The sequence below is a fragment of the Pieris brassicae genome, chromosome Z (genome assembly GCF_905147105.1).
Source record: "Pieris brassicae chromosome Z, ilPieBrab1.1, whole genome shotgun sequence".
Classification (NCBI taxonomy): Eukaryota; Metazoa; Arthropoda; class Insecta; order Lepidoptera; family Pieridae; genus Pieris; species Pieris brassicae.
Genome location: NC_059680.1, coordinates 4,178,392 through 4,206,227, shown reverse-complemented (window position 1 = coordinate 4,206,227; position 27,836 = coordinate 4,178,392). Strand labels below are relative to the sequence as shown.

At 31.9% G+C, this 27,836-nt stretch overlaps 1 protein-coding gene across 6 annotated transcripts in view; it reads right to left on the bottom strand.

Moving 5' to 3' along the window:
• The window catches only part of LOC123718479 (potassium voltage-gated channel protein Shaker), a 183,417-nt gene that overhangs the window by 73,304 nt on the left and 82,277 nt on the right, over positions 1 to 27,836 (bottom strand). For 4 of the 6 annotated variants that reach the window (XR_006755029.1, XM_045675016.1, XM_045675018.1 and 1 more), the window contains exon 1: positions 9,203 to 9,247. The exons of 1 other annotated variant lie outside the window; for it this stretch is intronic. The gene's annotated coding sequence lies outside the window, so the exon portion shown is untranslated. Of the gene's footprint in view, positions 1 to 9,202; positions 9,267 to 27,836 lie in introns of those variants that run through there. One more of the 6 variants, XM_045675017.1, reaches the window with a different exon arrangement.

The window sequence follows — 27,836 nt, the reverse complement described above, 5'->3', positions numbered from 1 at the left end:
GCATGTATTTTACACCAAAGAACTAGGACTCATAGTACTATTATGGAATAATTTTTTAATAAGACAATATTCTACGAGATCTTAGTCCCGAGCAATTCATGGAATACAATAAGATTTGAATCTTTAATATTGCAATAACCTACTCGTAAGTTTTAGTTTCATTTCATTTCATTAAAAAATATATTTTAAAAATATCTCCTTATTTGTTACTCATAAGTTAAGTTCCAGTGATTTGTTTTGTCAGTGAAAATTAGTATATGAATATCAGTTTACACTTTGTCCCTCTCAGGTGATACGAGACTCTAAATTTTAATACTATATAAACACATATAATTACCAACTTCAAAATCAAATACGTCACGCTATTATTTGCTTTAATAAGTTCATTTTTCAAAATAATTGAATTTCTACATGTACAACCTTCAGATTAAATGCTATTAAACTATAACTGAATTGTTGTTATAATTTCATTTCTCTCGAAAATTTCATCCATTCATTTCAACTTCCAACTTTATAAATCATTTTGTACGAAGCTAGCTTGTAAGTTTCTAATTTAAAATGTATGAATTCCATTCAAATAATTGTGGCGAACCGAACGTAATGTAGGTATCGATCATGGAATATCGTATTAACTTTGATATTCTCAAAAATAGACATAATCACGTTATAGAACAACAAATTGTTGTTAAAACATATTTTGAGAAGCATTTGGTTTTTACATTTATGCAATTATTTCTTTTACAATCCCACGTTTTGTTAAATAAATCATTGAAGTTTGGTATACTTAAGTCTAGACTCAAAATATGACGATAGTTGTTTATCAAGTAAAAATAATTATATAATTTTGTCATATTTTTACTGACATGCTTTTCGATGTTTATATTTACCATAGGAGAAAAGGGAACAAATTGAATGAAACGTAAATGCATATTGAGGAAACGAATTTACACTAAAATCATAATTAATGTGTCAAATTATCATAACACAAGATAAATAAAGGGGTATAGGTAGATTAACTAAATTTAAAGACGTGCCAATCTTGTTGCAGAGGCTGCTGGTTTCATTCTCATATGGTTAACGATTGATGTAGTGCTAAAACTTAGTGACTTTGTTACCATCCGCTACAAATACGCACAATTTTATATATTTATGTTTATGACTATTACTATAACAAGACTATCAAGTGTCAAAATCATCAGATAAAAATAGAGATATCGATTTAATACTTTCGTTTAAAATAAAGACAAAATAAATAAAAATCACATTTTTATTCAAAAAAATATCTTCCTGGATTTCGTTACAACAATATCGTATAGCCTCGCATGTAATATTTGCATTTCCATTCAACTGAAAACCACAAAGAATCCTTTATAAAACCCGTCCAGAACATTCTGTAGGCAACAGATTGGAATTCACCCATGAAGCTTTAAATTTTCATTTAAATGTTTCTAGTTCTTCTTAATTTTTCTAAAAGGGTATCTGTATGTGTAATTTATACTAATATTGTTACGAAGATATTTTGTAACGAACTAAAACACTAGAGGACCAAATTTAAAAATTGTTCCGCCATGAAAATGCTTATATTTCAAAAAAATACGCCGTTATTATTGAATAATTAATTGAAAAACATATTATGTACTTTGATTAAGGTATTGGCAATGGGGATGACATATTTCCGCATCAGTTTTATTGATATTTTTTTATTAAGATCAGCCATCAGATCTCGTAAGCCAGCATAAAAAGTTTAAACTTTATGTGTATCTGACATGAGGACCTCCATGTGGGTAAACCATTAAACCACTTATTTTGATACATATTTTTTATTTGGATCTCAAATAAAACACATAATAGAGCATTTCGTAGCCACAGTGAATAAATCAATATTTGCTTTAAGATTATTTGATAACTTTATTAAAAAATACTAAGAAAGCTGATTCGTACATATGAGAAAAGGAAAAGAAAGGCTAATAGTAAAAACTATGATAATTTATATTAATCTTCTGGATAGAAAATATATTTGATGAAAAATTCATCAAAGGGAATAAGACATCAAATGTTTAAAAAAAGAAAAGGGTAAATGTAGATTAAGTAATTCCACGTGTAAAATTTAAGGGACTGGCTTAAATATTGACTCTCTTAAGACGACAAAGAATTATAAGTTAAAAAAATAAATAAGAATCTCTTGCTTTGTGTTGGATTGTCGTCAACACAGCTAAAGTTACATAAACAACAATGGCTTCTTTGAATAGAAAATATTTAAAAAATGTTTCGCATATCTATTGTATTAATATATACTGCTGAAGCAAAATATAAAACGGTTTACAAAGGACAGTGCAAAATTCACATAATTCATTATTAAAATGATAAAAAATGTGTTCGTGATTATTACACCATTATAAGCAAGAGACATTGTATATTCATATATATAATTATAAGTTCGTCTTTGAAAAAACTGCCTGCCTTAAAAAACTAAATATGGTGTAGTAATATAATCTATTTTATTGGCATAGAAAGCATTAATTTAGATAATTGAACAAACAAAAAATAATTTGAGTATTTAGTTTGTATTTTATTTTATATATCGCGGTCTTAATTCGCAATAATACGGGGACTTAAATTGAACAAAATATTTTTAAAATGTGCGTAAAAATTAAATACAAAATAACTGGAATTATTCAAGTATGACATCTAAATGATACCATATATGTTACATTATTCGTATTCGGCTCTTTAATACTGGTTTTGTGTATAAGTAAATCCACAATTGAATTGCCCACAAACACGTATGAAATGTAAAAATAATTGTGTTAATGCATGTCCTCAGTTGATTTTTCTTACTAACCAATACGAATATACCATTGGTATGAAATTTTTATTATTTTTGTATGTAAAAAATATTTAACAATGTATATATTCGCTGTCAAATTTAGCGTATGTTACGTTCAAAAAATTTCCTTCGTTGCCTTCTGACATATGTCCTAAATTTTACGGTCTACAAATGCCAGTTTTTGTCAACGTCATTTAAATAATATTTTGGTCGACGTTAGGCTTCATTTTTACTTATTTTTAGCTGGAACTATGTAATAATAATGAAGTAACAATATAATAAATCAAAACATATACACTTTCATTAAATTGTTATAAGATATTGTTTGAATAGATAGTACCGATATTTATATTTGGTATCAATCGAACAAAATTATGATGACAAAAAATAAATACCTTTGAAAAGTAAAGGCCGTGATTCACATGAAACATGTTAATAAATTAATTAGGATTTCGAGTACGTCACTTAAGACGTACTTACGTTAGACGATTCGCGGTTATATAATGGAAAACCTTGGTACAGTGACCTTATAAGAGAAAGATTATGCTAAACATGTTACTATGAAGTTGACAAATAGCGGTGGCCCTAATAGCACAATATTATTATAATCCTGTTAGTCACTTAATACTGCCCTATTGTGGTCACCTACGGTAAGCTAACGGCATATATAGACAACAATATATACGACTGATATTTTAAACATTTGGGCTTATTATATTAATTCTTACTTATAATTTCATCATATTCGATTACGTAACACTAGCCTAAATAGTTGGCAATTAAAAATAGCACTTGAAAGTTTCTTGCCAGTGCTTCCCATCCGTTCTACGCGGTTGAACAGAATTGGCAGTTATTGTAAATTCCGAGTAATTTTTTCATGGGTTTTGTAACCCATGTAAGCGTAATCAAATGTTATATGTGTATAGAATACACGTTGTTCTTATATAGGTACCATCTGTTAAATAATCACTAGATATAACACATTGTATAGAAACATTGATTAAAAGTAAAAACATTCATCCAATGTTCTTGCTAAATTATTACTCTATCTTATTTTAACTAAACTCGGCTTAGCTGCTAGACTATCACCGCTTAATAAACCAATATTTCACGAAAAACAAGTAAAATATACTAACGATCCTCTCTCGAAGTATATTTGAAATCCAAGCCAATATATACTTGTGTTAGAAGCGAGCTATTCAAGCGGATTAACTATTCCCGCGAGATATCATTTGCAATCAATTTTTAAAGAAATATTTTTCATCCAACATATATTCAAGAAAATGCATATGTGGTGAACGTATCATACAATTGATTTCATGAAATGATCGGCCCAGACAAATTAATAAGAAATATGAACGCGTGGCATCTTTTTGATATGCTCAATCAGTAATTATACAATCGTAAAACAGTAATTTATGGATCGTTTGAGGCGCTAATGTAGGTTTGTTTTAGTGATGCGATTGCATGCCCGAGGTTCCATTGTGGGGTTTTGAGATTTCAAACATCGAACATCACATGATACCGTAGCAATTTTTAACGAAATTTAAAAGAATATTATCTTTAGTGGTTATTGGCCATTCCGTTGCAACAAGGTGTGATATAGATATTAAATATATTACAATAAATATCTATAAAAAGTAAGTCTATTCTCAAAATAAGTTGACTAAACTATTTTCAACTATTGAGACAACTTTTACTATTTAACTATTACAATTATTATTATAAAGAAAACTACACCAGAAGTGTAAAGGTATATATGTCGTCAATTGCTCTAAATGTTTAACATACTTGTTAAGTAGATTTATTTGAACACCTAAACATTACGCTGTATGTATTAGCTATATTGGTTATAGGTACGAAAGTAAGAAGGTAATTAGGTGTTATTAATTATAAAGTAAATAGTAATCCGTACCAATCTCCGAAACTGTTTTTTTTAAGGCAAGAATCGAACCTGTGGGTATGCTATATATGCTAAGCGGATGCAAAAGATCCACGCCAAACACGTATACATAACGTTATTCATTCATAACGTGTCACAATACGTTTAATCAACTTTCCAATTTTAATTGGATTTAAAATAATAAATCCGCCTGATGTTTTCCGATTTATAATTTACCTATAAATTCTTTTAGATATAGTTGAACGTCGATTGAAATTTAATGATCGCTGTGACATCGACAATTTTATTGTAAAATTGAATAGATTTGCACAATTCACACTCGTAGACGGCTACGCCGTAGCACAAGCTACGGTTTTTTATTAGTACTTAAAGCTGTGTATTTAATGACTACTTCCGCCTTTGTTATACTTATTTCTGTACAATTTTAACGATTTTACTCTAACATACGTTTGACTGTTTATTTAAGCTATTTGTATACTATTGATTTGAACTTTAATGTTAAGTAAAAAAATTACACAAAAAGAACAAAATTGTCAACAATATCTATATGTAAGCTGTCTATAGCATGACTTAAATCCGAATAACTTACAATTGACGGTAAGATGTTAGGGGTTCCTGCGAAATCTACAGGATACTCAGAGTCTTCTATTAAATGATTTAGCTACAAATCCGTAATGAGTAAACGATTTATTTAAACGATACGGTAAATTAGCTATAGTAATAAAACGTAGTAGATTAAATCATGAGGCATATGAATGTAAATATTTGTCTCAATTATACAAATGTAAAGATAAAGTAACATGTTGCCTTATTGATTGTAAATTTATAAACAATTAATACAAAATGTCAATAATATTCCCAGTTCTATTTCAATTTAATGGTTATGTCATTTATTTATTTTAAGTCCATTGCGCAATATTTTTTTAATAAAACGAAAGTTTAAAATGAATTATGAGCTAAGACTATCATTGTGACCTTATTTAGGTTACGGCTTTAAATCTTTAAAAATTGCCTAAAGTTTGGCTCTTTTCCATTAAAACTAGGTCAATTGTAGTGATAAAATAAATGAACCCCCTTATTTAGCTCCTGAGGAAGATCATTATCAAGATTGAACAGATAGCTTACTCTTTAGATTTCAAAGTATATATTGGATCTTGTTTGTTGATGGTGATTATTAAACAATACCGGTTTTTGTTTCGTTTATGAATTTTAACCTACTGTTTATAGTTAATATCAATCATTTTATAATAAATAGATTTTTAATGTATTAAGTAGTTATTTTATATTCTAGTTATATTCTTAATTACAAAGTACAAAATTGAATTAGCAAAATAATAAATAACTGAAATAACTTTCTTACTTTTATATATTTTTTTAAAATAATTAATATTAATAGAAATGGACAAGTTCACTTATAATTTGTTTTAGGACACTGAAATACATTAAAAAAAATATTTTACAACTTAGCCCAAAATTTCAAGATCAAACTCGTTCGTTAGTTATTGTATAGTTTAGGTATCAAATTAATAAAATTATAATAAATTCGTCCAATTCGTAATCGTAAAATAAATTATTTTTATCTCTTTGTATAATGGACTAATTAAAAAATAAAATTAGTCGGAAGCTTAGTCGCTCTAATTTAGCATTTATCTGCGAAATATTAGACTCAAGCACACTGGATTTAGGTATTTTCAATAGGTTGAATAAGTTGATTCAGCGAATGAAAATGAATCGAAATTTGATCTAAACCGTTGTATGTGTCTCGTCAATGCACGGAGGAGATATATAAAGAATAAAAAATAAAAAGAAGAGTAATTATTATTATTATTCCATTGACCATTTACCTTTAAGTAAGGCTTTCCCTACGATGATTTTTCGTCGTAAGAGCAAGTAATGTGATGGTAAGTCAATTTGATGGTAAGGAAAATTATTTCTATTCGTTAACGTTATATTATTTTCAAATGTTCATTAATGTAACAAGGATCCGGAAATAGACGCTTCAAAATATTTAAAATAAAGTTATAACTATAACTAAGAATGTGAAAAAAATGAATATAAAACTCTAGAATATTTTACTTCTGGAACGAGTTTTACTACGATTTGCATTCTATTATTAAAGTGCATAATTTTATGCTGAATGAGAATATTATTATGATATTAACATATTATGATTGTTTTTATATTTAAAGCGTATTTAACGCATGAATTGCACGGATATCAGTGAAATATGTCGTTGAATGCTATGAATTATTTTCGAATTGCTCCTGGGAAAGTTATTGTTTAAACATACCAATATCATATGAGTAAAGCTTGCAATAGTTATTTTTAATATAATTATTTTAAAGATATGTAATTAAATTCTTAAGTAATGTGTGAAATTGCAAAGAGTAGGTAAAATAAATTAAATGAGAATAATTCGAATCACTGAAATTGTCTTTAAATTTCAATTAGTCACATAGCGTTCAATCAACTAATACCAAAAATGTATATTACCTTTTTTATTTTAAGGGTAAGCCTCCAACAAGAGCCACTCCATACGTTGTATCAAGAGGCCCCCTTACCCCAAAAGACGTTGTCAAAAACAATGAGATAAAAACGCCATAACGCCAACAAAAAAGAAAATCTCAGCCGATTTTTAAACTTAATTGAATGAGTTTATAATATATATAATTTTTTTTTGGAAATTGGTTTTGTATTAAGTTATTAAATAACAGCGTGTAGAGTACTGAATATAATCTTAATGAGCGAACCATACCGTATGTGACAAGCAATTCATAGTTTTATTTGGGTAATGGGAACAGGAGAAATTATCACAACGCTTGGGCTAACAGCCAACATCATAAAAATATAAATGTCGACTTATGAGAAGGCTTTTATTGTAAATATGTGTTTCACGTTGTGAAACGTTATTCTTTTGTGTGTTAACACAATATTTATAAAAACGATAAAGGCGAAAATTGTTTTTAATTTAAATGAATACAATTTATACGAAATATTTTAAATAATTTTTACCTAAAAATCAGGGGAAAATTTGGTTACATTGTATTCGATAACTGTCTCTATCTTATGTATTCGATCGATTTTAAGTAGATCTTATTACAAATTACCCTCTTTCAGATAAAAAAAAAACACAATTGAACCAATAAATCTTAAAGAACATCGCATGCGCGTAGTTTACATTCAGTCTTTTTTTAGCATAGGCGGTTTTAATATGTACACAAAATACTTGAAAGGGTATTTGTTCAAAGGATTTTATGTAATAATAATTAATTCCATCATTCAGAGAATCTATATACACTATATAGCTCCTAGTCAAAGGCAAAAGCTATACGAAAAAACATGCCAAGTATAAAAATAATTATTCCTGTTAATAAGACATCTGTTTATTGCTTGGCATATTAATATCAGAATTGATGCTGGATCAATGAATTATAGATTCATGTAATAGTTACATGATTCATTTATCATAATTAAATGACACCTTACAAATGCTATTTCTCAACAAAGAAAAACGTATAATATGTTTAACGGATTTGTCGAAGCGAAAATAATGTATGCATTTTAAAAACGTTTAATAAAGTATTATAAAATTATAATTTGAGTTCACCCAGTTCGGTTTTGCGCTACAAATAACGACAAACAACGCGTTTACGCTATCTTACATTTTTAAGTGCTATTGTGTGCAGTACTTTCTTTCGCGGCTTATAAGGTAATGAAGGTTATTTTATAACCGGAACACTAAGCCTGTTTACACCTTGTTAAATCAAAAGTTATATGATTAGAACTAAGGCCTTTGTTCCCAGGAATTATTACGAAATTAACTTTGAACAAGTTTGATTTAAAGATTCACGCTGTAAACATATTTTGCATTAAGTTTTAAACAAGTTGCTGACTCAGCTCTTTTAAACATAAGGTTCCTCCGCAAAACTGTCAAGACGATTTTGCCTTCGTGAAAATCCAATTGACTGCGGTGCAAGAACAACGGAGGGAAATTTAAACAATGAATCGAAAACATGAAAGGATCGTTTCACAATTTCATTAATGTCCATAAAACAAATACGCTTAAAAATGAAATAACACTACAGTGATGATCAATAAATTACTAAATATCAAAAAGTATTCCCACTTTAACGCCACATTTTGTGACATTAATCGATGTGTAGATGATGGCCCCTACTGATATCTTGGCGGCATTTCAAACAGTGCCGAAAATCTATATTTAATGTAACAAGTAGTTCATTTAAATTTTTTGACATTGATCGCCTAGGCGTAACGCAAAGAAAACAAAAAAAACAGTTAATTAATGTTAAATATGGTAAAGGCAATTCGCATTGCAGAAGCGATTTGAAGGATAGTTTCGTAACAAGAAGCCTTAACAATCGAACCATGGGTGGCGGTCTGTGAAACTCCAAGTGGAACTGAACCTTAGGGATTGGCACTGTTAAAGTGAGTGGTAATGTGCGGTTTGAGACCTCGTGAGAGCGTTACCCGGGCGCGGTTGTTCCGGCGAGGCAGGCGTGCGGCCGCGACGGCGCCTCCACGCTACTGCGGCACGCGTCAACCCGCGCTTGCCCCGCGCCACGACGCATCCCCCACCATTCTTCACCCCCTGCCGCACAGTCACCCGCACGCACGCCGCATTCTTGCTACCCCTAGCGCGGAAACCCTCACAAAGACGAGATACGTCCAACATCCCGAAGCATGAGTGCTAACTCTTTCTAAACTGCAGTTTTATTCAACTCTCTTTTCATGATTCTCCCTTCGATACGAAGTACCAGTCGTAACTAGTAGATGCTTATACAGAAGTATAAGTAGAAGTAACTACTACGAGTAGTATGTTGGATGTTGAGTTCCGGCATTGATAACTTATTTTTTCGATGCGGCAAGGCTTCGTTATTGCAACAATGCGCATAACCTAACCTAAGAAAGTTTTTATAGGAACAAGCTTTCGTGCGAAAGTAAACAGGTGTTCAGATAAATTATTGATTATTTAAATAATCTTTACGCAAAGAAAACAAACATTGATTTTTAAATTACGATAAAAATAATGCCAAGCAGAAGACATGCAATTTCTGTATTTACACAAAACACAGCTAAGATAATTCTAATTCTAATATACCACATGTTGCTGTAACTTGATTTTATGCTTTTGTCTGTTTGTATTGTGAGCCTTGCCAAAACTTATTTGTTACTAATTGGAAGACCTGTTACGCTAGCCACAAATAACGGATGTTTTATGTGATTTGCCAATTTTAAAGGCATAATGTTAATCATTATGCAGTAATATTTTCCGAGTATTCCTTAAGTATGTACGAAACGGTCATTATTCGTAATGCTCGTAGTAGTTGTTTCGAGCAGTGTTGGCCTAGTGGCGTCAGCCACAGAATCCCGTCCCTGAAGTTTGTACCCCGGTTACCAATGAATTTTCTGTCACTTTTAGAATTTAACAATCCCTCATACGGTGAAGAAAAACGTCATGAGGAAGCTGGCATGCCTTATATTACATAAGGCGAAGGCGTGTTTCACAGAAGGCTGATTACCTACCTGGCCTTTGAAAAATAATATTATAAAACAGATACAGAAATCTAGACCTAAATTGTTTGTTTCACGTTCCTCACATCGATACCAAAAACTCAGTTTTGTATCGCGCAACCCGGACATACAACGACCATATTTACGCCTTGACTTGTTTCAGCTATTGCAGAATATGCTAAAGGAGTATTAAGAAAATCCATAGCTCAAAATCACTTGCATCTTGAGCACACCCCACATACACACCCTCACTTACATATGTACTCACACTTTTACACTATCACGCAACCAAATTAGGTATTACTTAGTTTAATTGTATTGAATAATTTTTGTTTTTTGAATAGAGTTTTTCCTTCTGTAATATATGAACCTTTTTGATGATTATGTATTCCATCTTGCTGTATGTTTAGTATAATTATTGTTTATAAAATATATTATAGCTGCACGAGTACGATATAAATAAATATAAGCTTTTTGCACAAATAGATTCGTAACTGTAGATCATTCACGATTTAATAGGAAAAATTGTAACATTGACAAGTAATTTATCGTAATTTGGTAATCGACAATGAATAAATTAATAAAATATCTTTAAATATGTCATAACTTCACATTCATTGATGAAAAATTTGATTAATCTCTGCCAATCAGTTGACTATACAATCCCTTTAATTACTAAGCATTAACTTTGTAATATTTTAAAAGTATATTTATTACTACGATTAGTATGTTATTATTTTCTATGGTTTTAGTATATTATTTTCTACGATTTTTTTATTCTGAGAACCTGTGGTTAAAACCAAGTCATTAAAACATTGGAGATGTCACCTGCTTTTAATATGCAATAGGCTGTACAGGTCGCCGATAAAGGGAAACCTATTTTAACTTACTTTGATGTTGAGAAGGACTCATTAGCAACAACTATTAGTATTTTAAATTAAAATTAAAAACTAGCTGTTAAAAATCAGAACAGCGTTGTTACATGGCTACATTAGAGCATTGACCTAACCATGATTAAAACAACCCGATAAATTCAACGCTAGGAAACTCGTGAAAGTGTTTTTCTTAGAGTCGAAATATGAAAATTATTTTCATAATCAATGAGACCATACGTAATAAATGTAACGTTTGCGAGAATTTCTATAAGATTTAATAAGTTTGCAAAAAGATTTATCGAGTTTAGAGCCCGATCTACAGTGTTTTAGCTAAGAGCCCTCAGGGCATTATACTTTAGTGACACTTAGACAGTAGCTGCGCGCAAGTCGTTTCCGGACTTTATTTAACATGAGAGTGTTCTTTCTATATCATGTAGTAGCCACAGAAACTTTATCATACCATGTGAAGGCATGATCCATTCGGTCCTTACAGCCCTCTAGATGTAGAACTAATTCCAAAATTATTTCCATTCTCTGCCCCGACTGCATTCCTATACCACCTTTTAAAACCACGTGTTCAGATTTTCGCGATACACTGACGGCTTATAATAGTAATAGGAAAATGTATTAGTTGAACATTGACCACCTCCTGAGACGGATCATGTCTTAATTATAAATTTTAACAGCGGTAGGTGCGCGTGTTGGTGGAACCAACAGCTTACAAGAATAATAGTTTTTATGTGTGGATAGGTGTAGTAGTAGTATTTAAGATGATATTTTATAACAACAAATCAGATTTGAATATTGCTCTGTCTTATACATTTCTCGATGAAGGCTACTTCAAGCCCTTCATTATCGTGATGAGCCTGCCTGATAGTATTAACATAATCCCACTACCTTGAACCTTTGATCCTACCTGTAGGGCTCCGTTTGTTACGTTAGATCTCTTGGTGCAACCATCTCGTACCTATTTATATAACCACTATTTATATGTAGGGTACATCTGTAGGGCTTGGGGATCCATAGGGTTGTTAAGTGGTTGCATCTCACCCTCCCATTGAGTTATCTAGTACAGCTTACTAATACATACACTACATATACTATACAGATGCTCCGGACAATCAATATGTATAAATTTAACAGCACATTTCACAGACCACTAGCTGGTAAGTACCTCGGGTTATTAATACCTCCGGTAATTAATTGTACTTAGTAAAACATTATTAATTTTATGTATTTACTAGATCTCCTTGATTTAAGGATATTTTAAATGGTTTCTACACCTAAATCTACTACTCGGCACTAATGCTCTATTATTTTTTGTTGTTACATCGTCGTTATTACAGCGCGCGCGATTCTCAGATCTGCAACCCCAACTCCAAACTGAAATGAGACGGCCTGCGACCAACATGGATCATTAAACCCATAATCCAACTTTTTAATAATACAAGGCCTCTTCTGAACTGAAACCCAATCAATTACCACAAAAAGACAAAGACACGACACTCTCAAGATCTAGGGCGAGACAGTGTAGGCGGACTCTTGTCAATAACTGAAACGGCAACTCCACTCACATTTGGCAAAACAATACGTTTCAAAGCTAATTGAACGCAAATGTATAGACAAAGCCTCGCAAACAGATCGTAAAGTCAAATATTTAACCGTCACGCTGGGACTGTAGCAATATTTCCCCGAGCCCATCACCAAACTGGAAAAATAAAAAATACGTTTCAAAGCTAATTGAACGCAAATGTATAGACAAAGCCTCGCAAACAGATCGTAAAGTCAAATATTTAACCGTCACGCTGGGACTGTAGCAATATTTTTCCCGAGCCCATCACCAAACTGGAAAAATAAAAAATACGTTTCAAAGCTAATTGAACGCAAATGTATAGACAAAGCCTCGCAAACAGATCGTAAAGTCAAATATTTAACCGTCACGCTGGGACTGTAGCAATATTTTTCCCGAGCCCATCACCAAACTGGAAAAATAAAAAATACGTTTCAAAGCTAATTGAACGCAAATGTATAGACAAAGCCTCGCAAACAGATCGTAAAGTCAAATATTTAACCGTCACGCTGGGACTGTAGCAATATTTTTCCCGAGCCCATCACCAAACTGGAAAAATAAAAAATACGTTTCAAAGCTAATTGAACGCAAATGTATAGACAAAGCCTCGCAAACAGATCGTAAAGTCAAATATTTAACCGTCACGCTGGGACTGTAGCAATATTTTTCCCGAGCCCATCACCAAACTGGAAAAATAAAAAATACGTTTCAAAGCTAATTGAACGCAAATGTATAGACAAAGCCTCGCAAACAGATCGTAAAGTCAAATATTTAACCGTCACGCTGGGACTGTAGCAATATTTTTCCCGAGCCCATCACCAAACTGGAAAAATAAAAAATACGTTTCAAAGCTAATTGAACGCAAATGTATAGACAAAGCCTTGCAAACAGATCGTAAAGTCAAATATTTAACCGTCACGCTGGGACTGTAGCAATACTTCCCCGAGCCCATCACCAAACTGGAAAAATAAAAAACTTGCAAAAAAGCACCAATTCGCTCTAATATGAGGTTATCAAAGTTAAGAGTCGTGCTCGGCACGGACGCTAAGCTCCCAATAATCAATGCAAAGACGGTCCGCCTTCCTTCATAACGAGCAATGCAGGGCTAGAAAAGGGTGAAGTGCAATGTTTATTCGTACCAAATCTGCAGTAATCTCAGAAGTAAATAAGTTCAAAAGGGGCCTCTCTTTTGCCGTGTGTACCGTACAATTATGTCAGGATTATTAGTTTAATTTGCATCGTACCTGTATTGGCGGCAGTATTAGACTAATTACCACTAGTGAAATTGCCTTTATATTTTACCACTACGGCCAACAATATAACTCGGCACGTCAAATCATATTACAACGTAGAGCATAAACGAAATTACCAAAACAAATAGAAAGAAATTAAAAAGATGATGGAAACGTGGTAATTCCGTAAACCCACTTTAAAAGCTTTCAGGATTAAAAGCTCTTATAGAGATTAACGTCACTCGAACAGTCGAAGATCATAACATATTCTAATCCCGATATTTATAAAATAGTTAAATCACTATTTAGGTATGAATATAGATTACTAGTTCGATAAATGAGATTTATCTGTAAACATCACCTTACAAAAATCTAACTAAATCTTATTTTTAATATTGAATAATTTCAATATAAATGCCTGTTTCTTACTATGTCTCATTTAGTCGCTTAAAATATGGGATAATAGAGTTCAAGGGTGTAAAGTATGAACATAAGTTCTGCTGTATTCTATAAGAAATGGCTAAAATGACTTTCTCCGCAGTCCGTTCCAGTTTTCTTTCAGCTGGCATTTTGTCTAATTAGACCTGTCAGAACAATATTAACGTAGCTCTAAATGGAGTTGGCTTAATTTATATATTTTGTACTGTTTGTATCAATGCGGGAGAACGTGATACGAAATTAAACGAAAAAATATTACCCCATTTTAAAATATTGTTTTATTGACATTATTGATTACATTCAACAAATACGAGAATTAGTAATTGTTTTTTTGTTGGTTTTAGAGTCTTTAAAGTCGGACTATTATAGTTTCAAAGGGATTTTCGACTTCGAATCCAAAGAAATACGGTTCTTGCATAACCATTTGTAACACTTATCAAAATTTGCGGCTTTGTCTAAAAATTGTGGTACTGTTGTATGAAAATTATCCGGTTTACCATTTCAATAAACAAGAGATTTTATTTAAAACGAGCAGACTAATGATAATTAGAATGAAACGTACGAATAAAAAAAAATATGGTTAGATATGCATAAAAAAATCCACGTAGCGTATGTATGGGTATTCATACTGAAATGGTTAAGCATAAAGTTACACATTATTAAGGTTAAGGTTAAAATTTTCTTAAAATAATACAATAAATTATCCTGATGGCCTCTTCCAAAATGGTAAATTAAAGAATTCAGCCTATAAACAAAAAATATAACAATCGATAATACATACCATTGCAGAAACATACATAAATATTATAAAGGATGTAACAATTATTTGCTAATGGCCTTGTTAGACACATCTGGCGTTTTATTACCAGCAAGTAGAGTACTTCGACCGTTTTGGAATCCTCATTCAGAATCTAGCACTGATTTGAATGCCTATGCTGCTAGCGTTCCACGCTTAGGAGCGTGAAGGCGGGATTGAATAGTTCTACTTTGAAATTCAATATAACGTTTCATGGATTTGACATTTTTTGATATAGAATTCTGAGAAATACATTTTATAATAAACAGAATTTTTATTATTTATATACAACTTAAATCGAGATAGCATTTTAAATATATCGTGGTATACATACGCAGAATTATACCCAGGAGCTTTTGATTGATGAGCTTGATTATTGCTTACTTAAATTTTATCTATTCATTCTGGTTTTTAATCTATTTAGTACATGTATGTCGTGTCTGTAAGTCGTTTCGTAGATTATATGAAAATATAATTGTTTGTGTAAGAATTTATTACTTTAAATTGATTTTAAAAGTTAAGCTTACGGTGTAGAGAGATTTGTATTTCGGCAGCCTACGTATTCCTAGTAAATAAAACAATTGTACTACGTATGATTACATAATATATGATCCAACAGAATGAACTACCACCTTACAATTCAAAACAACGATGTGAAACTTGCCACAGACTTAATATCCTTGTTACGGTTGAAATGCAAATAAATATGTAAATTGAGGGCACCAACGGAAGGTTTAACCGGATTCGAGATTCCCAAGACGCTTAAAAAACCAAACCCTTAAGAATAAATTCTTAATTTCTAACAGAGGTGAAATCGTAGATTTTTATGACTCTAACGTAAATACCTTCGGATATGCGAAAAGATGAGTGATTAATATAATAATTATTTTATATACATATTTTACATTATATGCATATAAAATGGCCAGTATATGGGGCTTTGATTGAAGCGATGGATATGGTACAGTTTTCCAGTGGACTGTAAAATGTGTATTAAGTTTATTAATAATAAATGTCAGGAGTCTCTGTATAGTAATGTAGTGTAAAAATATTTGCAGGCTCTATGAAATGTTTAAATACAAAATACCTAACAACCCTAAGCCCTATATTTGTGTTATATACATAAATAATTACTCACACCCATTAAAATAATTACGGACTTGTACGAGAACAATACTGATATATTGTGTATAAATTACACTTTATACATCATTACATTTTTTAATCATACATTTAAACTTTTAAAATATCATTATAGTGAATCGGTGTATCGCGCACTTATTATAATTAAGCACAAACGTGTCAGTCATGGCAGCGGTTGACCAATGTTGAATATTAATTAAATCAAACTACATTATCATTTTCAATGTCAAATAGCACTTCTCCGATTGACATAAAAACAGGCGAGAAGAATCGCAAGAAACTTTCCGCTACTGTGTTTATATGCCAATTTGTTTTCCAATCTCCAGTTTCTATATTGTAGATAGTATGATAAAAGATGGTGAATGAACACAAATAAAAGTATGATATTAAATTTTTACGTCTTCAAGTAGAACAGACACGCTGGTCGGCACGAACTCTTCGAAAATATTTAATTATTTCCAGGCGACTGGAGAACTTAATGGAATTTCAATATTTAAAATAAGATTTTTCTAATATCTGACCTTTAATAAGGAACAATTCAGTATGGAACGATTGGCATAATTTAGTTAGTATATTTGTCAAATAAATCAATCTATTAAGATTCAATGTCTATAAATGTTCACTAACTCTCCAAGTGAGTTTCTTAATTGGACACAGAACACGAAATTCTACCCGCATGTATTTCGTTGCAAGAGCTTCGGACTTTTCGTAATTTATATGAAAAATGTTGCATGTATAGTGTATGTGCTCACTAAATACTTTAATTATTATTAGATATTATAAATTACATACGAAGGTTTTTAAAGGAGTTCGGTAATCGGAATGCATTCTTTGTTGGATTTGAAAATTGTGCTTACTTAAATTGCTTATCTCCATTATTGCTTAATATTGCTTAATTATTGCTTGCTGCCTTGGATAAGACTAAATGCTATTATAAATATGACTAAAATTGTTCAATAGAACATAGTAAAATTTAGTTTAAGCCAACACAAAATTATTATAATTTATTATATTATTTTTAATGAAGACATATCCTATTTAAAAGGTTTTGAAGATGTAATAATTTTATAGGTTTAAAATTGTCGACACAAAGTCAACAGAATAACAGAAATAATGAGACAATATAAAAATAAACTGATCAGGAAACGCTCGTAACAATATACTGACACCGTAATTTATTGAAATCGTCATACGTCTCAAATGTGAGACCTTTTTATGTGGTGAAATTTTTTGATTGAAAGATAAAAATTAAGACGATCCGACGTCGCCTTTATAATATGGACTATAAACTTGTAAATAAGATAAATATGTAATAATTAAAATAAATATATGATATGATAAAGAAAAATATTTTTTCGTGACAGTTCGCATGGGTTCTATGCCTTTTTATTTGGAAACTTAGAAATAGATGAAAATTATATGTTCATAAGTGATTCCATAAGTTGTTTAAATAAATAAATTATACTTTGATTTTTATTAAATATAACTATATTAATAGAAAATAAATCTGGACCATAGAGTATTATCTATAGATGTCAGTGATTTATTTGAATAACAATTCGTGATACAAAATAATAAGAAATATGTTGTATTGAATATGAAAGCTAACCTACGTTCCCCGGCTTGAAAAATAGAGTTTGTTAACATATTCTCTTTGATATTGAATTGGTTTTCTAACCATACAATTTAATAAAGTGAGGGCGAGCGGTGAATACCAAAAAATACCTTAATTACTTACTATTACAATAATTGAAACTTAATTAAATACAAAAACGAAATAGGCCCAAAATGCACGATTAATAGAGAGATTGTCTATAATTTGAGCATTTGACCGGTCCGATATAAGGTATCCGATCAAAGCAGTTGGTGTCTGTGGTCCGCACCTTTTATAATGGTGTTGCGTCAGAGGGGTACAGGCATTGCTAATGCGGGGCAAAGGGAGTGCAATGGATATGTTACAATTTGTAACATATATATACATATATATAGCCTAGTTTTGTGATACTCTGTGTCAAGTTACCCAATATAACACATTAAGCAAATACAGCACAAGAGCGTAATCGTATTGGATGTATGTAATAAATGGTATTGGATGCCCAGTGAGGAACATTATCAGCGTAATCAGTGCTAATGCTGATAATGTGGCATTCAGGCTTTTCGAGCTAAATACTAAACGTTAAAATTTGGTTTTATTGAAACTATTTGCACATTACATTAGGAGGTTATACATTTAGTACCTTTTGTATATTGAATATTAATATAATGGCGGTGATTAATATTGCTTTTATATTATACGAATACATTGTAATGATTTAATTGTAAGCACATAGTAGATCCTAAGGATGATCACGTATACATTACGTAGAGTAGTTAAGTAAAGTTATTCATTAGTTTTTTTAAAAGGAAAGGTCAGGCTTATCTTCAAGTGTCTAGTAAGTATTTGCATATTATTCGTGCTGGATTTAATTATAAATACAGTAACTATGTGGTATTCTCCATTGTTTATGCTGGTAATTCAGTCATAGTGTCGTATTACGCCTTTCTTGATTAATTCACTCTTTATAAGCCAATTCACCTAAACTCAAAATGTACAAAAACTATCGAAGTGTATAAATGTGAGACGGTTTTTTATATATAGAAAATACTATCAAAACGCGGTCATCAGCGCGTTTAATAATTTTCAAGTCTAACTATAAGAATTATTTTTATATTTAATATGACTAAATAAAAATAACACAGCGATAACGAATATATGAGTGGGTTTCGTTATATTTGTCTTCACGTGACGCAATTGACACATAAGAGCTATCATATAGCATAATACTATTATTAATAAATATCTCGCGAACTTTTATAGTAGTTTTAATGAAGTGATTAAAATTATTACAGTTTTTATATTTCGGTGTTAAAGGATTTTAGTTAAAGAATATAACATGTAAATTGAATGCATAACTGCTCAATATTTTTTTAATTCTATTATTTTCCTTTTGTTCTTGAATGATACTGAGATCGATTTTGGAAATTCTTGCGAGATTTTCGGGTGATACTATTTTCCTGTAAAGCCGCTTAATAAAACTAGCATCGCTCTAATGTTACCTACACACCTAATCTGCGACAGCTGAATATGCTTTTCCCGTTAGAATAGAAGAAAATCTCTGGAAAATTGGATAATAGTGTACAAAAGTGTCCTAACATTTTCGAATTGCGAGTTCGATTAACGGCAGCAAAACAAAGCTCTCACGAAATTTATTACATGAGTTTTTACATTACCTTTGCATCCTTCTCTATACATTCGATTCCAATCGATTTATTCACAAGTAAAATAATCATAAGTGTACTTACTTATATCCTGTAGTAAATCCCGAATTTTTGGTAAAGGATAAATAAAAATTTCTTCACACCGGTGGAGCCACTACATTTAATTAGTAGTAAGACATCGAAGAAGGGCAGAAGAGATAACATCAAGGACAAAAGTAGAGGACATTACAAAAAAAGGTAATTGAAATGGCGTTGGACCGTGCACATGACGACATGACAAATATTACGGAATGGCAACCACGCGATGGAGAAAAGAAAAGAGGAATACAGTGCAAGAGATAGGCAGACGATATAATGGAAATGGAAAGAATGGAAGCAACTGGAAGAGGCCTAGGGGCCACAGGACACGCTGATCACCAAAAACGGATATATGATCTATTAGATTAAATTAGGTAATGTAACTAAAACAAGTTAGTGTTAATATATTATACTGGGTGCATATATCAATAAAGGCTAATTAATAATAAAATACTGAGTATACAGGTCTGTGATTCCGTCTTAAAAGGAAGGCGGGTTAAGGGGTTTTAGCCATTAAGTGGCCTTTCCGAAGGCCACTTAATGTCTGTGTCGAGATCTTGTACTTAGAAAAACTTGCATAGCGTGATCCAGGATATGATGACATCAAACGAAATTTAGCTGCAGGTTGTGAATGTCAATATGTTCGGACCCATCCTGGACATCAATTCATATAAACTGCAGTTTAGTTGCTACTACTTAATCAAAGTGATATGTTATATTTGAAGCGTTAGGATTAAGTCTACGAGTTTTGTTTATCAGTTCTCTTCTTATAATTAAGCTGTGTATCAAAAATAGCATCTACATTTGAAATTACTGCCAAATTGATATTCCATGCCTCGTGATAACCTTACCTTTCTGGGTTTAACATATCTATTATTGTTTTTGTACGAGCCAAAGTTGTACATTTTGCTCACTCAAGCTTGCTTAAATTTATAAGCGTGGCGATTTTCTAAATCGTCGTAGTTACGCCTCGAGAGTATATCCAGACGTAGGCACTCTCTTCGACAGTTACATTGCATTCATTCGTTACATACCGATTAACATTTCATTATTTCGATTATATTCTGTTGTTGTAAGCGAGTTGTTAATATAGAGTAAAAGTAAAATCCTCTATTATTTAAATCACCCCGATGACCCGAGAACCCGATTCAAACATATATACATATAACCAACGAATTTTTCGAATTATTTTTGCTCTAGAGTGGACATATTCTAACTTTGTATATACTGAGAAAGTGTAGAAAAATGCAAGTACAGATTTGTTAATTTTTTTAAATATGACCACACGGCCCAACAGCTATATAAATAAAAATTAATCGCAAAATAAGTTTATGCGCAAAAATTTCACAGAAAAACATTAATAAAAGTTTTTATTGCGGAAGAGCTACCGGTCTCCATGGGGTAGAATAGCAAAATGTTTGTATCTGCTAAAAAGGTAGGCTAAGTAAAAAATCATTTTGAGGCGAAACGTTCGCGGGGCAGCCCGTTTAAAATATAAGTAGCTGTTATTCAATATTTTTGTGGAGTTGCCAAAAATTTCAAATTACTCTTCAATCAAGTAGATTGCCAAGTGAGTGCAACAGGGCACGCATCAGGTGAGGCTATTAAATTATTTGCCTGTTGATGTTTGGCCAGATCAGCTAAGTTGTGAATTTCTCCAACAAAAACATATTTACATTTATAATATTCATATAAATTTGTAATTTAATATATGACCGCAACTTAGATAAATCTATTTTCAACGCTTTGACAAACTATAATAGCGAAGATTGTGATCACCCATCGTTGTTGAGTTAATTAAATATCTAGATAATACATACTCATAAACAACAGATAAAAGTCAACTATTACTTTAGTATGAATACTTTACATAGGCTTTTAACTTATATATAATTAATTGTCAACTTGAAGTCGAAGTTAGCGATACTGGGCGTAAATAAACTCGGCGTTTCTTTTGTAAATAATATTGTAATTTCGTTTATTAATTACATTTGATTTGTATGACCAAAGATTATATTAAGTGACAGGAAAGTTTATAATTGTTTTTCTTTACGGTATAGACTGTCTCCCTCCTAATTTGTGCTTAAAGTAACTGAGAACAACTTTATACATAATATATTACTTACGGACATCTAGAGGTGTCACAATCGGTTTGTTTTAAATATAACTCGATTTCTCCCTCCTATCGGTTTTTTAACGTTATCAGGCTTCTACTACTTTGGGTCTAAAACAAAATTTATGGCCGGGTGGAATGCAAAACGTCTGTATTGAAAATCTGTACTTAGACATGTTTTTTGTATACAATGTACTGCAATCGTCAATATTGGAATAATGGAACACTTTAATAAGTAACCAAAATATTTCATAGTCTTTCTCTTCCATTAGATATATCTCTAATCTATCTATAATCTATTTTCCACTTAAATATTTTTTATTTTATTTTATAATTAACTCCAAGGATTCATTCATACGTATCTTATATTATCACTGTAAAGGCGGAGTTTCTAAAGACCCCATTGTATGTTTTCATCATGGAAAGTTATAGTCGACATTTCAAGTAACCTTGTAGAGTGCGCTTCGCTACCTCAATAACTATGATGTTCTTTTAAACATGTTTAACCAGCAATCCTTTTCTTTTAAAAACCTTTGCCTCCGTTTCAAAGGCAAATTGAATAACCAACTTTTACTTCTAACTTTGAGTTTCTATGCCAATATTTTTGCGACTATTTTGTTTCAAAGGTAGACATTTGAACCTGGTACATAAGCTATACGTAAGTAGGTGATATAAAACCAACTGAACAGTGCCGGTTAGTACAATTTTTTAAAATGTTTTTGTTATCCTTAACCACAGCTATAGATATAGATGTTTGAAAAATCCATACATAATATTTAAATAACTACATTCCTGTAATATATATGGCTGTAGATTTGTAGTCCTACTTATGAATGAACATATTTAGTATCTACAACATCGCTGCTTTGATTTGAGGTAACCTACAAATCCCAAAGGATAGGATAAGGGGCTCAGGAAGAGTTTCAGAGTTGAACAGTTTCCGTGAGTTGAATCTTTGAAGCAATCTTCACAACTTTAACAAGATGACATAATAAATACTGTATGGCAAAAGCATTGCTTATTAATCCACTTATAATTTTATTAGGCTGCATTGAAAAATGTGTTTCAGCAAGTAATGACAGTGAGACTACATTAACGTGGATCTTAAAGCACTGAGATGATAAATATTCTTCCTTTGATGGTATTAAAGCTTATGCTACGGTTCCGAACGCTACAAGATTCATTGCTACGATATTTCGTGGCTACGAGCGCTACGAGTACAATAGTTGTCGTTTTTAAAAGGTTAAATATTTGTATATTAGTAGTTTTCTATCTAGCAGAGCTGCGAATTTTCTACTTTAATCAACGGATATAAACTACAAGGTTTTATTCTTTAACAATAAACAACCAAAACCTGTGAAAATTCATCAACTGTATATAATTTTCTGTAAATAACTAAATATACAAACAAATTTTGTATATTGTCCCGTAATATAAACATTTCTGTGACGGTTTCACTGATCATTTTCATTAATAGGCCACTCAGCTTAGCTCGCTCTGAGCTTGACGTTGTTCATTTAAGTAAGGTATTAGCAAGCAATTGTATACTTACTAAGAAAATTGGTGCCCAGCACACACGTTTATTATAACTGAAGAGCTGACATTCGCACGCTTTGCATATAATGCGAGGAAAATGTATTGGTTATTTCTCGTTCACTCCAGGTATGCGTTTATTTATAGGGATAAGTTATAAAATGCCATTTGGATTAAACGCATTACTGCTTTATTTACTCAACTCATTACAACAAAGCAGTGTGCAGCGTTGGCCTAGCGGCTATAGTGTGCAATTAACATTCCTGAAGTCGTAGGTTCGGTCCCCAGCTGTGCACCAATGGACTGTCTTTCTATGTGTGCATTTAATATTCGCTCGAACGGTGTAGGAAACATCGGGAGGAAACTTGCTTCCTTTAGACCCAAAAAAATTTCGGCGTGTGTTAGGCACAGGCTGATCAACATCTTCCCTATTAGATTTACAAATAATCATGAAACAGATACAGAAATCTAGGCCCAGACCTAAAAAAAAGTGAGCCGTCACGGGACGCCTGGCAGATGTGAAACATCGACATTATTTTGTAAAAGTAATATGCAGAAAAGAACATATTGTGATAGGAACTAAATATGTCATAATGATAAAATAAAATATTACGATTTTTTTCCAGATATCGATGACTATTTATTGAATAAACATTTATTTTCATTAAATACAAAAATTTACGAATTTATTTCAAATCGGGACTACTTAATTCGTTTAATCAGTGACTTCATATAGACTGTATATATATACCATCGTATAGCGTGTCGACGCGTCGCCACGCCAGAAATCGGATTTACGTGCGGCTATAGATGTTTCACATCAAAAGTTGCAGCGCGATTGATTTTTTTAAGGCAAAGTGAACTATACACCTTCGTGAATATTCAATTCGTTACATATGTATAATCCAGCTGACCTCGTGCAGCGCCGTTTCGTCCCATATTGAACATACAACGGCGCTCATCAAGCAACGAAACGCATTTGGTTTTAGTGAATTTTCAACTTGTATTATTTTCTTGAGAAACTTGCCAAAAATTGTAATTCACCTCGACTACGCCTTTTATTCAAATCTAGGGTCCTAGTTCTATACAAAACCTTAAGACACTTAAGTAACAAATTATTACAACGCCGCTATGCTACGATAACATTTTGGTTTAAATTCTATAAAAGATGAATTATGGACCGTTATTCGGAATATCGTCGCCGTAAACATTTTCTAATCTATTTTCATTAACGTATCGGAAAGAGTAAAAGTAAATAATAAAAGATAAATATAAGATATACCTTACTAAATTGCAGTCCAAATAATATTTTCATTGATAAATTGATTTTATACATATATTTTACAAAGTATGAATTAGTAAGAAAACAAAAGAATCTGAAACTAAATTGCGCATAAAATAATATTTACTGACACAATAAAAGTGCGTGCCTAATAGGTACACATGTCAGAAGTGACTTCTTTGTAAATTAATTATTACTAAGTTAAAAGCCCCAATAGATGATCATGTACCAGTATATGATCACTCCATGTATTCTTATATCTTTATTCACACTGTATACGATGATGAATGATAATATAGATAAATAAAAAAATCTGCGTTTAATGCACAAGACCCTATGCGACAGAATTGCTATCTAAAGTTCTAATATATGGAACTACTAAACGAATACATCAACCAATAGCGTGATCTCCCTTTTTCACTCTCTAAATCGGACTCAGTCTCTCTCCCTTTTCTTCGACAAAAACGCTGCACATCGCAATGCAATTTTTACCCTGATGAATGCGCCTAATGAAGTTTCACTTCAAAAATTATAACCTTTGGCAGTCCCTTAATGCTGGCAGCATTTTATCGATGTATAGCGATGTTTATACGCTAATTAAGTAGTGGTTTAACCGGTATTGTCAAATAATAGGTGCTTTAAATTAGATTAGCTTACATTATCACACCATCGATTTTTGAATACATTTCAGCCCTTTTGAATTTACTGTACGACCCGCGCTTATTAAATAATCCTGCCACGTCTGGAACGCAAGATCTAATCGTTATTACACAAAAGCTTAGCAATCAAAACATAGACCACATAGAACATTTATAACAGAAAGTGTTAATTACAGTTACGCGCACTATATTCTATACATGCTCGAGTGGATATTGAGAGCCGCATGTATGCAGTTGACAGCGAAAGCCACAAACCACATCGCCGTGGCAGGCTTTGAGATGAGCTAATTACTCAACTGGTCACTGATTTGTACACCTTAATATTTATTTAGGTGACTGATTGGTCGCTTATTGTAATGCAATAACTTTTATATTTGTACCTTATTAGCATTGCGCTTATTCTAAATTATAGTTTTTTTTAATATTTTTATAATTTCTAATAAAAATGTATAGTTATATATTTCAATTTTGTTGTGATTTTACGAACTCAATAAACATTCTTAGGACTATTCAGTCCAGCATATAGAGTCTGCGAGATACGAATATAGGTACTAAGTTTTATATCTTTATTAATATTACCGTGGTTAAATTCCATATTCCATATTTAATAGGAATAAAAATATTATATATAGAACGAGGTAAAATTAATATTAATCATTAATTTATTTCCGAAATTATATATCCATATTTCAAGAACATCATCAACGAACGTTTCACTATAACTTACGTATTATAAAGAATTGTTTTTTTGTAAATCTTTATATACAGAAAATATTGCCCTTTCCATTTTTAATATTGAATATTATTACAATATTGTAAATACTTTATTATCTAAATGTAGTGTTGTAATGATTAAGTTTTCTTTGTACAATACGTATGAAAATTATTGATTTATTTATTTAACATATTAAAGATTTAAACAGAAAAAAACAAAAACATCAAAAAAATGTTTAGAATGTAAGAAGATTGTCCTATATTTGTATTGATGGTTCGACCTATTTCTGAGCGATAGATAACAATATAAAGTGTGAAGTTGTAACGCTCAACGGCATCGTTTTGGCCACCTGCCCAAATGACTTTTATTATTGACTAGTTCTGGCCTGCGGTCATTATCGCAATTGATATCAGTCGATGATTTTCGAAAAGTTCCATATGGACACTGACTCATAGATTGCGTTTTTATCTCTTCATAAGTATAGTCGATTTGCGTTGAAATCGTCCAAGGAATCTATTCCAAAGCCTAGAAAATATACCTTAATGACTATTCCGAAGCACAAACATCGAAATAGATACTTTTAATATCGGGTGAGTTTTGAATGTGCATATAGAAAGTTAAATGTAACCGAGCACAGCAGGGGTTCGAACCTACGAGCTCAGAAATAAGTCACTGGGCCAACACTGCTCTTATACTTAACTAAAAAATCGAACACGTGATCTAAAGTAGTCTCTAAGTACACACTTACTTTGAACATTTGTACGTCGTGTTTCTCAGACCCCACCTATATTTTGAATTTAAATCTGTTTTGTGAATAACTAACATGAGTGGTTTATAGCTCGAAAATCGGTTGTATTGTGTGTATTCGTGGAATGTGTTTATCAATTTTATTCTCCGATACAATATTTAAAAAATGCTTTCATCGCCACTTTGATAACAAAATAATTTATTAGTAAATAATCTTCATGCCGAGATGGTTATACAGATTGACATTTCTACTTAGAACAGAGAGCCTGAATATAAACACTAGGTACGCTGAGCTAAGTTAAAACGTTAAATCTGTATATAACCCAAAGAAAAATGTCGGGTCTGCATTGAAGATCTTCAACCAGTTCACAGTCGTTCGCTGAAGCGTTTTCTTTTTATTGACTTATCGTTCAACTATCTTCCTCTAGGAGCCACCAGGCGTAGTGTCATTTAATTTCGAAAAGGATTGAAACTCCAATGAACGTCAACACAAAAGTTATATTAAATTGATTCTAAATTTTCATTTAATACCAGTTCGCAAGTCAAGGGCATTGAGTGGGCAAGGAGAACTGCAAGAAACTCTCCGGCACTCTTTTTATCACCAAGTTTGGAGTCATACAAATTGTTTGTAAGGCCGAGCAACAAATATTTAAAAAAACTGGGGAAATCACAGCATAGAGCCTAAGTGCTGGAAGATCGCTTCAATAAAACCAAACCGTAAAAATGATCGCTTCTATACGTCCAACTATCGCCCAATAGCTATAACCTCCTTGTTCTCCAAAATAATAGAAACTGTTATTACGGCCTTAGGTATCTAGAGGGCCGCAAGCTGATTAGCGAAGGGCAGGCTAAAGCTTGGTGTGCAAGGCGAGACGGTACTTCACTCCGGGCCACCGCTTACAACTCTGTAAAGCGCAAATTCGGCCTTGGAGGGAACTCCCATGTACCAGCTTCATCCGCTTGACCGTATTCAACGAAGAGCGATTCGAATCGTCACCGACCAAATATTTTCCGTGCGGCTTGATCCCATGGCGTTGCGTAGAGATGTGGTCTCTCTGCACCTTCTACCATGGAGAGTATTCAGAGGGGTTGTTCCGACCTGCAGCTGAGTTTCACTATCAGACGTCAAGGCAGA